Here is a 13730-nt window from a genome sequence, read left to right as displayed (position 1 = left end):
ATCAGATGGGTCGTTGCAATGCTACAAGGCTCGACTTGTAGTCAATGGGAAATGTCAACAGGTCGGTATTGACTGCGATGAAACTTTTAGTCCGGTGGTGAAGCCGACTACTATTCGAACTGTTCTCAGTCTTGCTACTTCTCGATCTTGGCCTATCCATCAATTGGATGTCAAGAACGCATTCTTGCACGGTGATCTTATTGAGACGGTTTTTATGCACCAACCACCCGGTTTTGTTAACCCCGCTACTCCTAATCATGTTTGTCGTCTCCGAAAGTCATTATATGGTTTAAAGCAAGCTCCACGGGCTTGGTATCATCGGTTCGCGACCTTTATTAAATCCCGGGGTTTCACGAGTAGCACTTGCGATCAGTCCTTATTTATTTATAAGAATGGTGCTAACATGGCTTATTTGTTATTATATGTTGATGATATAGTTTTGACAGCTTCCAATGCCAAGCTTCTTCGTGACATTATTACGGCACTGTCCTCTGAATTTTCTATGAGGGATCTTGGCAAGCTAAATCATTTCTTGGGCATACAAGTGCAGCGAAATCAACATGGTTTATTTCTTTCTCAAGCACAGTATGCACGGGACATATTACAGCGCGCAAACATGGGTTCTTGCAATCCCGTCTCCACGCCGGTCGAATCAGGCGCCAAGCTTTCTTCTACGGCTGGTCCGCTTATTGTGGATGCATCCTTATATCGCAGCCTCGCCGGCGCGCTTCAATATCTCACTATTACTCGGCCTGATATAGCATATGCTGTCCAACAGGTATGTCTGTTTATGCACGCCCCACGTGAGCCACACTTTCAGTTTCTTAAGCGAATTTTACGATATATTAAGGGCACTGCTGACCATGGTTTTACTATAACTAAATCGGCCGATCACTCGCTTACTGCATATTCTGACGCTGATTGGGCGGGTTGTCCTGACTCACGGCGGTCTACTTCCGGCTATTGTGTTTTTCTTGGTAGTAATTTGGTTTCTTGGTCCTCCAAACGCCAACCAACCATTTCTAAGTCTAGTGCGGAAGCCGAATATCGGGGTGTTGCTAATGTTGTTGCCGAAACCTGCTGGCTCCGTAATCTGCTATTTGAACTACATGTACCTGTCTCACGCGCGAGCCTCATTTATTGTGACAATGTATCTGCGGTCTATTTATCCGGCAACCCCGTCCAACATCAGCGAACTAAGCATATTGAGATAGACATTCATTTTGTTCGCGAGAAAGTCCGCCTCGGTATTGTCAAAGTGTTACATGTTTCAGCTGAGTATCAATATGCGGACATTTTTACTAAGGGCCTCCCTAAGCATTTATTTAATCGTTTCCGGTCCAGTCTCGGCGTTTGCGATTCTCCCGCTCCGACTGCGGGGGTGTATTAGACAATATCTCGTCATATTTGTATAGAGTATATTTAGCTTATTTGTTAATATTGTTAGTTGATAGTTTCCTAGTTTATAGGATTCCTTCCTTGCTTATAGCTAGCTAACCTAATTGTAAATGGTATGATATATATGCTAATATACTAACAACCCTATTCAAGGGATTGTATTCTATCAAGATATTCACATAGGTAGAAAGTATTATGAAGGTATAAGTCTATTAATTGATTACTATTATTGCGCCCTTTCAAGTTACTTTTGTGTGTTTGTTATTATTGGCAGTTTGGCACAAAGAAGGATAAGAGAAAGAGTATGATTCAAGAAATAAATATGTAAAAAAAAAAAACTATTTCTTGTTTTCTTCCTACTTCTCAAATTTTTCCTCAGATAATTTAAAAATTGAGATAAAAATTAAAATACGAAAGGAGTAAATTATATATGGCGTAAATTGTAAATTTACTAAAACGAAATTGTGTAAAAAAAAAAAAAGATATAACACTTGGATAAAGAAAACAAAAAAAAATAAGTAAAAACTTTACCCCTTTTAGTCGTTAATCCCTCCCGACTATTATGATTTCCCATTTACTTTTTTGGAGATATAACTTATAAAATTTTGACTATATATATCTCAATTCATAGACTATACAACCAGTTGTATATGTTATACGGTGTAGAATCTGAGCTTTGTGATAAAATATTCGAACTTTATGTTAAAGAATATAAACTTTATTAGAAAGTATTGAGCTCATCCATTTGCATATTAAAAACATGAACTTTGAATTAGCTCAAAAAGAATACATATAAGTTCTGATTCTTATACCTTAATTGTATAATGTTTATGGTACAACTGGATGTATATATAATCCTATTTGTGAAGTATATCCTAAAAAAGACTATTTTTCCTTGTCATTTGTTTAGAGCATGAAACAATTTGTATTTATTACCCTAGAAATAAAGATAGTAAATCCTTCTTTCATGGACCATGGTATTTTATAAAAGAGTACAAACTCCTGACGATCAAGTTATGACAATATTTACAATCAATTTAAAAAGAAAAAGTAATTTTAAAACATTATAAATTATAACCACCACAAACAAGACTTAATATATAAAGAAAACTAAAAAAAACGTCATGACAACAAAGTTTAAAATTATGAATAACCAGTTGAGATATCAACAAATCTCCCTTGTGACGGCATATCCAATTATCCATTATAAGCATGTGACGAATCAAGTACTATTCATATGGGTAGATAAGACAACAAATTATTATTTCCTAGACATTTTGTTTTTGTCTTATCTATCCACATGAGTAATATTTAACATCGCAAACTTACAACGGATATAACCGTCATAAATGAGGATTTGTGTTTTGTCTTATCTCCCTTCTGTTCTTGTCTTATCTCTCTTGTGACGGCATATCCGTCACAATTCTCATTTGTGACGGGCATATCCGTCGCAAGTTTGCGACGGGTCAAGTACTACACATGTGGGGAAGATAAGACAAAAGTAAAGTGCATAGGGAGTAGCAAACCAGGGGCGGATCTAGGCAATGGGCTATATGGGCTTCAGCCCTACATAAATTTTGGTTAAGTAGAATTTACTTTGTTAAAACATCAGTGTTCTAGAGTGTCACAGGTGGTTAGATGGTAGTTTTAAGGAGTTTGTTAATTCAGGAGGGCTTGGGTTCAAACTCCCCTTACAACAATTTTGTGATTTTTTAATACTCCATATTTTGTATGGTAGTAAAGGTGTTAATTGGACCTAAATACGTAACAATGCAAGTATGGTTACATTGGGCTGCTAATATTTTATTTTCACGCTTTATAATAAATTTTGAATCATATTTTAGTGAATCTTAAACATGTTTAAAGTAAAACTCTATTTCATAGTAACCCAAATATATATCGTTAAGTTGGGAAGTTAGTTTTTCTTGGTATTTTATATTTTGTAAGTAGCATATACTCCGTATAAGTGATCGTATGTACGATACAAAACATGCTCATAAGCTGAAAATACCTTATATTTATGTAAAAAATTGCTCCGCGTAGGAACTAAAAAAAAAAAAAAAAAAAAGCCTGTCGGTTTTTAGTAAAATTTAGCCCTATGTAAATTCAAATCCTGGCTCCGCCCCTGTAGCAAACTGTTTTGTCTTATCTATCCACATGGATACAAATTGACCCGTCGCAAGTTTGTGCCGGATATGCCCGTCACAAGGGTGACATGTTGTAGATATTATGTGCATACAAGGGTGACATGTTGTAGATATTATGTGCATACAAGGGTGTGATGACCGGATAGTGTGGGTATTCCATATAGGAGATTAAGACGCGAAAGGGTTAACGAAACCATGCCCACATGATGGCACATTTGTTGCCAAAAAAGTATACATCATAGCAACATGCCCACACTCTTTACCTCGCCCTTATCTTGTAATATTGACAAAATTAGATAAGTAGGAGTGGGTCATAGGACCCTCAATTTCAAAATAATAATAGTGTCGGAGAAATATCATGACATATATAGTTTAATTAGACTCACTATAGACGGATATATCCGTGTATAGTGAAAGACGGATCAAATATGCTTAAATTTGTTATATTTTTTGGCCCATCATGCAACTTATTACTTGTCTTATACTTAAAGTGGGTGAATATTTGACCCGTCTATAACTATAGATGGATATCTTCTGTCTATATTGAGAATTTGTGTATATAGTCACCTAACCCTGATATTTTTCTTTTTTATTATTTACTTGTAATTGTAATTTTAGTCGGCCTTAGCTAGTTTGTGTGTTTCACACGAATGAAGTTCGTAATTTTCTTTTAACAATTGCGTTTGTCGCGACGAGATAAGTGATTTAATAAAAACGTCGAAAATGGACACCTAAACGTAAAGTTATGGTCGTTTAAATTTTTTCATTCTTAATCGCCGATTGAAAAGATAGTTAATTAAGTAAAACTAGTTAAAAATTGAAAAGATAACCAGAAGCTAAAAATCAAGAGCAGTCCTAGATGGGGACCGGGGGCGGGGTCACACACCCCTATAGTGTTTTGACAAATTTGTTACACGTAAGTAGGATTGTCTTTCGTATCATAGAAATTTACTTGGTTCATAACGATACCTATGTACTTCTTCTGATCCACACCAAAGATAACATACATTTGTTGGTGGTCAAATTTCGAAAACTTTGACCACGAATTCCGTTAACATATGAAATTTGAAAGACGAAAATTATGTACTCTGTTAGGGATAAAAATTACATTTTATCACCTATGACGTGGCATCTTCCCATTGGCTGAGATAAAGACAAATGAGCTGATGAGGTGGCGCTTGTTTATTGGCGGATGAAAAAGAAAGAAGATTGATGAGGTGGACATGGTAGGACCACTGGATGAGAATCAAACAAACACAATTTAAGTTGGTAAAACACACGTGCAAAGGGAAGTGGGGACCTTGGACCAATTCAATAACCACTCCCTATTCTTATGAGATGGACAAGTAGGGACCATTGGATTAAAAGATAGACAAACACATTTGTGTTTGTTACCTCACGCACAAAAGGGGTGGAAAAGTCAACCAACCAACTCCTATTATCAAGCAACTACCCCTACTTTCTGAGAGCGAGACGCGAGAATCCGGGAGCGAGCGGGAAAACATTGTGGACTTAGCCCTAGCAAGGCAACAACTATATAAGAAGGGGAAAAGCAATCAAGAGGGCATCTCATCTCATTCCATACACAATACTTCAACACACTTTACCACTCAATATTCCGTCTACTCTTAGCAATAATTAGCTAGCGAATAAGTCTTGTATTTCCTTGCTAGCATAACTCCGTCTCGATTATAGTGCAAAGTTGGTGGGATTAGTCTCCCCGCGGTTGTTCCCACATCGGGTTTTCCGCGTCACCAAAATTCCTCGTGTCATATTCTTATTTCTTTGCTTATTCATTCATTATATTCGTCACAATCTAATATTAATCGGCCGTAGATTAATCACTATCACTCACAAATTAAATCGATAATTAGGTAAATTTTTACCAAAACAATTTGGCGCCCACCGTGGGGCATAGTGATCATTTTCTATAGCCAAACCTCGCAAAACCGAGCCGGTAGTCACAATGTCGGATCCGGCCTGAATCCTTCCGGCGACGGAGCATATCGGCCCTTTCCTGCGAGGCGGGACCTTCTCCTGCGTCTGCAGGATCAGTGAGCGCTCCTCCAGCATCCAGTCAGATGGTTTCCGTCAGCATGTCACCCAGAACCATGCTTCCGCCTCTGCCTCTGAAACCGCCGCAGTACTGAGGAAGCGAGGGGGCGCCCGGCCGGCCCGGATCCGGCGGGGAAAGCGGCCCAGAGGTGAAGGCTGCGTCCGAGCCCCCAGACCCGGAGAGGATCGGTGCGAAGTTCTCGAAGCGGAGGACCTCCGATGCTTGACCCGTCAGGTGATGATTCGAGGATGGACACTCTGCGTCGGCCGTTGAGGATCGAGGAAAGACAACTAGAACCGATTGCTCGGATCGTGACGATCCGGCCCAAACCAAACCAAGACACACGAGAGGCTCGAACGACCGGTGGAGGATCACGTCGACCAATTCCATCAGAAGTAGTCACCAGACTAGACCTTGCAGGAGTAGCATCCAGTGAACCAATTGAGCCCAGAGGATTGGGATGCCTATCATTTGATAACCCGTCCGACTGCGGCGGACATCGTAATGCTTTGTTTAGCACCCCGTCAGATCGACCTTCCGCCTTTTTCGGTACCCCGCACACCGAGACGTCGGGATGGCAATCTGACTGTCATCGACAAATGCTCCATCCTGCGGCCAATTCACCCGTGGAGCCTGGATCGGAGGATCGCAGCGAGACAGGGATGGCGACTGGATCCATAATCGTCTGCAACACCGGTAACCAGTCATCCACACGGACCAATTTTTGAGTGCCCTGGCTAGGAAGTACACTGCTGGTTCCTTCTCGCTGTTTCTAACCCCTTTCGGGAGCGGTAACTGTTGGGCGACGATACCGGGAGGCGAGGGAGGCGATGTCTGAGGATACCGGGCGTAGCCCGTCCGTTGGAGAAAGCGGCCGAGACGACTACGCAGACTCACCTTTCGTGGACGACATAGCCCTCGTCGGTGTTCCTAAAGGATGTGTACCGCCCGGCTATGACGCTCTCGACGGAACCACGGATCCACTCGATCATATCAACCACTACAAGCAAAAAATGATGGTGATAACCGCAATCGGATCTGTGAAGGAAGCTTGTATGTGCAAAGGATTTGGGTCAACTTTGTCTGGAGCGACCTGCGATGGTTTGTCGGCCTGCCCAACAAGAGTATAGCTAACTTCGCCGACCTAGTTAATGCATTCAACCAAAGTTCGCGGCAAAAAGCGGAGAAGCGGACCCGGTGACCTCTACCGGATAGTGCAAGGGTTTGAGGAGTCTACCCGTGATTACTTGAACAGGTTCGACAAAGAGAAAGTGGCAATTCCGAGGTGTAATATAGCAACCGCTATACAAGCCTTTCGCCAAGGACTGCACCAGGATTCAGAGCTATACAAGGACCTGACCATGCATCCATGCACTTCCTTTGAGGAGGTACAATCAAAGGCAATTGCTGTCATGAGGCTAGAGGAAGACTCTGCACCCATAAGAGGCATTTACGATTCAGAACCAGTATCCAGAAAAGCCCCAGTGGAAAAGAGGAGCGAAAGACCAGGACCCTACAGCAGAAGCGAGAATAAGGTGTCTGGAAGTACGGAAGGGAAGGACGACACAGACCTATCCCCAAGAGAAGATTCAAATATTTGAGTGGAAAAAGGAACATGAGAAAAGCATTTGAGGAATTGAAACATTATCTCAGCACCCCGTCACTTCTAACAAAGCCAGAGCCAAGGGAACCATTATTCCTGCATCTGCCAGTCACAGAAGCAGCATCAAGTGCAGTGCTAGTACGAGAGCAGGAGGGGTCACAACATCCAGTACACTACGTCATTAAGTCTCTGCTTCCTGCAGGGACCAGACCCAGGCAGAGCAGGACATTCTGAATCTGGAGGAAGACAAAGGAGAATAAGTGTGGGAGCTACATGTGGACGAAGCCTCCAGACGCAAGAGGTGCAGGAGTAGGATTGGTCCTCAAATCACCCCAGGGAGATATCATAGTCAAAGCTATACGATGTGAATTCAAGGCCACAAACAACGAAGCAGAATATGAGGCCTTGATCCTGCGTCTGAAGCTAGCTCTGGATCTGAAAATCAGACACCTCCAGGATGATGGCATACCTAGATATAGCAAAGGAATTGACCCTCAGATTTGCCAAGTTCAAACATCAAACAAATCCCCAGAGACCAGAACGCAGAAGCAGATGTGCTAGCCACCTTGGGGGCAACCTTCAAAGCAGGAGCCATCTCCACAATACCAATTGTCCACGTGCTGGAGCCAGCGATATTAAAATCTAAGCAGGAAGCAGGAGTGTTGTGCAGCACCAGAAGTGAAGAAGATACTCCAGATTGGAGGAAACCGTACACTGGACCGCTGCAGAACGACACCCCGCCAACGGATAAAAAGGAGGAAATCCCTCGTTGGACCCTACCTCGGATGCCTGGATCGGGAAGAGTCTCAGTTGTTTTGCATGCTCTCCACGAGTGGAGAATGTGGAAACCATGCGGGGGGGAGCACCGTCCAATAAAGTGCTTGAGGTAGATATACTTTTAGCCCACAAAGTGCGCAAAGGCTGCCGTAAATTTGCAAAAGGTGCGGCGCTTTGTCGGGCACGCACATGTCGACCACCAAAGGTCGGAATCGGGTACTCGGCCTACCGGATCTGCTCGGCCAGGTTCCAGTTTTTGCTTTAAATATTCTCGCTCTCGAATATTTTTATGGTTAAAAAACTTTTTGCATCTATTCTGAATCTAACATTTTAAGTTACAAAATTTTATGCATATATTTTAAGTTCAACATTTTCTAAGTTACAAAATGTTCTCGCATATATTTTAAGTTCAACATTTTAAGTTCAAAATTTTATGCATATATTTTAAGTTCAACATTTTACTGGTTACGAAAATGTTCTGCATATATTTTAAGTTCAACATTTTACAGTTACGAAAATTTTACGCACGTATTTCAATCTCAATATTTTAAGTTGAAAAGACCCTACATGTATTCGACCACGATATTTCTGATTAAAAGATTTTTCAAGTTATAAAACCACTTTAAATGTTTCAAATAGAGAAATTCATTTCAAATAAATGGCCAAGTGAATAAAATGCAAACTAATCTGGCAGAGTCTGTATTCACTACAGAAGGCGTGTGTCCGTGGCTAAGCACGTACAACCGGGACAACCAGCCTCCCGCGATGCATTAGCACCCACGCAAGCCTGGCTCCTCTGAACGAGTGGGCGTACTAGACCCCTTAGCCAGCATCCAAATAGCGATGGCCAAACAAACGACGTGCATGCACAAATCAAAAGTACGCCAGAAACGGCAAGATACAAAGCAAACGATAGACCACCTGCAACACTCGCAACGCACACTCAAACGTGATCATTCTCACGACACATTGATAAACATTGCATTCCCGACATATAAGTTCATAACGTGTCTACATTGGTTAGATCGCTAGATCATGCATTAGAAGGTCATCGCACCTAGGTTGCATTACTAACATTTCTCAGGTACCAGCTGCATATAAACTGCGCAAGCAAGTTTTGCTAGAGGTTCTCAGCACCAGAATTACCTATGTCGACCAGACGCAGAACAGTAGAGTCAGGAGAAGGCTAGACCTAGCATCCACCAGCTGGATCCATCATTCACCGGTGGATCCGGATCGATTAGACCCGAAAAGCGGGAACAATCCCAGAGGCAGAAACAAAGCAAAATGGTGGAGCAAACCCAGGGGCCGGAGGCATGGTTGCAAATGAAGTAATCTCAATGAGCATAGACCATGTGGCCAAATCAGAAGTAAGCCCTCTTTAAGGCCGATCCATATGCGAGAACCGAGAATCCGCCTTTCTCTTCTCGGAGACCTAGGAGCGAGGAAAGCGAAGATCCGGCCAAGCGGACTCGGGTCTCGTGTAGATCTCGTCCGGTAAAATCTGCTGGGAATCTAAGTGCTACTTCGGTGGGGACCCAGAGACAGGAGACTCAGAAGCAGGGTTGGACTCAGAAGCAGGGTTGGATTCAGAAGCAGGGGATGTGTAGAAACAGAGGTAAAGCCACGAGGTGGGAACTTGTTCCTTGGTTGAACCAGAGGCAGATCTCCGTTTTTGCTTTTTTGCACGGGTACCACAAGCAGAGGCAGAAATTCAGAGCAGCAATTATGGGTAGTTGGGGACATAAAGTGACGATAGGAGAAGATTAATTGAAGGAAAGTTTAAAGTCGGAAGCACTGTCAAATCCCGTCAGTTTTTAGCGCCTCGAAGAAGAAATTCCCGCCTAAAATATTTTTGAGACGGAAATTTGGGGGCAATTGTTAGGGATAAAAATTACATTTTATCACCTATGACGTGGCATCTTCCCATTGGCTGAGATAAAGACAAATGAGCTGATGAGGTGGCGCTTGTTTATTGGCGGATGAAAAAGAAAGAAGATTGATGAGGTGGACATGGTAGGACCACTGGATGAGAATCAAACAAACACAATTTAAGTTGGTAAAACACACGTGCAAAGGGAAGTGGGGACCTTGGACCAATTCAATAACCACTCCCTATTCTTATGAGATGGACAAGTAGGGACCATTGGATTAAAAGATAGACAAACACATTTGTGTTTGTTACCTCACGCACAAAAGGGGTGGAAAAGTCAACCAACCAACTCCTATTATCAAGCAACTACCCCCTACTTTACAGGAGCAGACGCAGGAATCCAGGAGCAGAGGCAGGAAAACATTGTGGACTTAGCCCTAGCAAGGCAACAACTATATAAGAAGGGGAAAAGCAATCAAGAGGGCATCTCATCTCATTCCATACACAATACTTCAACACACTTTACCACTCAATATTCCGTCTACTCTTAGCAATAATTAGCTAGCGAATAAGTCTTGTATTTCCTTGCTAGCATAACTCCGTCTCGATTATAGTGCAAAGTTGGTGGGATTCCGTCTCCCCCCGCGGTTGTTCCCACATCGGGTTTTCCGCGTCACCAAAATTCCTCGTGTCATATTCTTATTTCTTTGCTTATTCATTCATTATATTCGTCACAATCTAATATTAATCGGCCGTAGATTAATCACTATCACTCACAAATTAAATCGATAATTAGGTAAATTTTTACCAAAACATACTCTATATAGATTTCGTATGAAAAAACCTTTCGTAAAATTTTATTTTTTTTACAAAAAAGTCACGTATATGTGAAGAAAAATATGGTCAAAGTACCGCCTCGAAGACCATCCAAAAGCAAGTGTTACCTTTGGTGTGGATCGGAGGGAGTATATATATCTTGCTTTCCCAAGAGATCATCGGTTCAACTCTTATTAGATGAGTAAAGGGTAAGTTAAGGACCTCAACTTTCGATTTTTTTCCCGTTAAGGACCTCAACTTACAAACTTTACCGTTAAGGACCTAGCATCCTATTCCGTTACTATTGCCGTTAGTTTATATTGTTGAGTTTGTTTATTTTCAACTAGTAAATAAATTCCGCAAGTCGACTTAAAAGCAAAACCAATTATTAGTTTTCCAGATAAGTTTTGCCTATGCTTCCTTCTTGCTTCCGGAAATTCACACCCATTGCTTTCAATATTATTTCCTAAAATTTCGTACTCAAGAAGTTGTCAATTGAGTTGCAATTCTAAAATCACAAATTCTCACTTTAGATGGACACTATCCGTCTAAAACTGTAGACGGAAAGTATCCTCTCACAAAATGAAAGTGAGTGGGAAATGGATACCCCCACTTACCTTCCTACTTACATTTTGTGAGAAGGCCACTATCCGTCTACATTTTTATAGGATAATATTCGTCTACAATGAGACGGATTGTTCCAAAATTTACTCACATTTTTAACGTAAGAAGAGCAACTACGATAGTACAATATTTTGCTTCATTTTTCCTTTCCGAAACTATATTTGACGTTTTCAGAGACGAAAAAGCGAACAAGAACTATCTTATGTTGACATGTACTTTTTTCCCTTTGGAAACATCATGACTGGAAAATTTGGGTTTATCCTTAGTTTTCTAGGATTGGTCATTATTTTTCTATATAAGAGTATGTTATTAAGGTTGTGTATGTGAGATTTTTCTTGGGTTTTAGGGTGTAAAGTTAAGGTTTTCTTCATGGCCGATGAAATAGTGATGCCTAAATTAGCCATGGTCTGTCGTATTACAAGAGGTGACGATTGACTGCTGCTTGCTCAAGTGCAATTGAGAGAAATTAGCATAATTCAAAAGAAAACGATGAAGCAAAAATTCAATCTCACTATGCAATTTTTGTTTTCAATGGATACACATGATATGCACAAGTAATTATGTATTATGTCAATTTGTCACACAAAAAGGTGTGCACATAGCCAACTAGCCAAGTGTTCACGGTTTAACGGAGAGAGTTAACAGAATGAAGAGGGAGATCCTTAATTGAAAAAAATAATAGTATAGGTCCTTAACTGGAAATAAAATGATAGTTCGGGTCCTTGTCTTACCCTTTACTCCTTATTAGATACTCCCTCTCAATGATGTATGTTTTCTTCCAATTTTAATAAAATACTCCTTATATTTATTAGAAAAATAGGAAAAAAAATTATGTGCAGAGGGAGTATTTTTTTTAAAAAAAAAAATTATAAGGTTTGTAAGATTTGAATTACATGGTATTTTAGCTTACATTTCAAGGTCCGCCATTTAATGTTATTACCTTTTCAAGTTATCAAAATTTTGAAGACTATGCTGGTATACTTTTAGGCAATATTAGAGCATCCACAATGGTAAGCTAGTTGCTTTCTTGGAAATTACCTTTCTGCTTTATAAGATTTTAAGCTCAATATTTTTAAAGCTAAAACTACTACAATGGTAAGCTACTAGTATTGTGGCTTAGATGGACCCATATGTCAACTACCTTTCATATCACCCATTTATTTATTAAAAATTCTATTTCCACATGTATTATTTTAGTAGGTAGATTTTTTTTGTAGGACCATTTAAGCTACTAGCTCCATGGAGCTAGTAGCTCAATTTAAGCTAGTTCAATGGAAGTGCTCCAATGGTCAAGCAAGTAGCTTGAAATTTTTTTTATTTGCAAGCAAGTCCTTTTGGGAAACCATTGGAGATGCTCTTAGCCACATTTAAGCTGCATTAGGTTACAACAACCCATACAATTTAACCTAGTAAATGGGAGGGATTATCATTTAACCTAGTTCAAAAAAAACTACTACTAATAACTTTTTAAAATTAGTTAAATTATTTTACTTTTGTTCCACTTTTACCCTTACTAAATTAAGATAATACGAGTAACAAATAACATATTATAGAAAACAGAAGGCATATTCAACTAATTTGCCAAAGAGACTACTTTTTAAATTTCAGTCGCTCTTATAGCTAGTCACCCAAACATATCATACTATAAGTATTTTAGCTACCTTAAATTTACGGTTTTGATATATACAACTCATTGTGTTGTATTTAACTATTTAATATCTTCCATATTTATTATTAAGTTAGGAATTCAAAGACTAAATTATACACAACCCAATGCAATTAATGCATATCTTAAGAACTTCTTTCCATATTTAGTTTCTTAAATACAACTCATTGGGTTGTATATATCAAAACCCTTAAATTTAAGTAGCTAAAATTGTAATACCCGCCCTGATTAGGGATCCGTTGATTGACCCGTTGACCTTGGGAGGCACACCGTTGAAAGACTACGCAGTCATTGTGACTCAATACTCGACCTAGTAAGAGCCACTCGGCCGAGTATCTGGGGTACTCGACTGAGTGCGGCGTACTCGGCCGAGTATGTCCTGAGTACCTCGTCTGACATCGTGTTATTATAAAACCCATCGACCAAAACATAATTCATTTCGACGGTTCATGTTATCATTTCTAAAACCTAAACTCTCTCTCTCTCTCTCTCTCTCTCCCTCTCTCTCTCTCTCTCTCTCCCTCAATTCTCTCATCTCACTCTACACATCTTGGGAAGCTTTGAACATTACTAACCCGGAAAGGGAGGCGGTCTATGCATGACATCATCGATTCGGGTTTGTCGCCGCCACCGACATCGATTGTTCTTCAAGGTGAGTTTGTGCTTAATTGTCTCTTTTGCAGTAGATCTTTAATATCTTAGTGATAGGGTACGATTGTTGTTGTAGGATACGATATGGAGTCTTGCTTGACGTGGTATGATAGTTTCGT

The sequence above is a fragment of the Silene latifolia genome, chromosome 5, assembly GCF_048544455.1.
Source record: "Silene latifolia isolate original U9 population chromosome 5, ASM4854445v1, whole genome shotgun sequence".
Classification (NCBI taxonomy): domain Eukaryota; kingdom Viridiplantae; phylum Streptophyta; class Magnoliopsida; order Caryophyllales; family Caryophyllaceae; genus Silene; species Silene latifolia.
The sequence above is the reverse complement of the archived record's forward strand: the minus strand, read 5'-3'. Positions refer to the sequence as shown.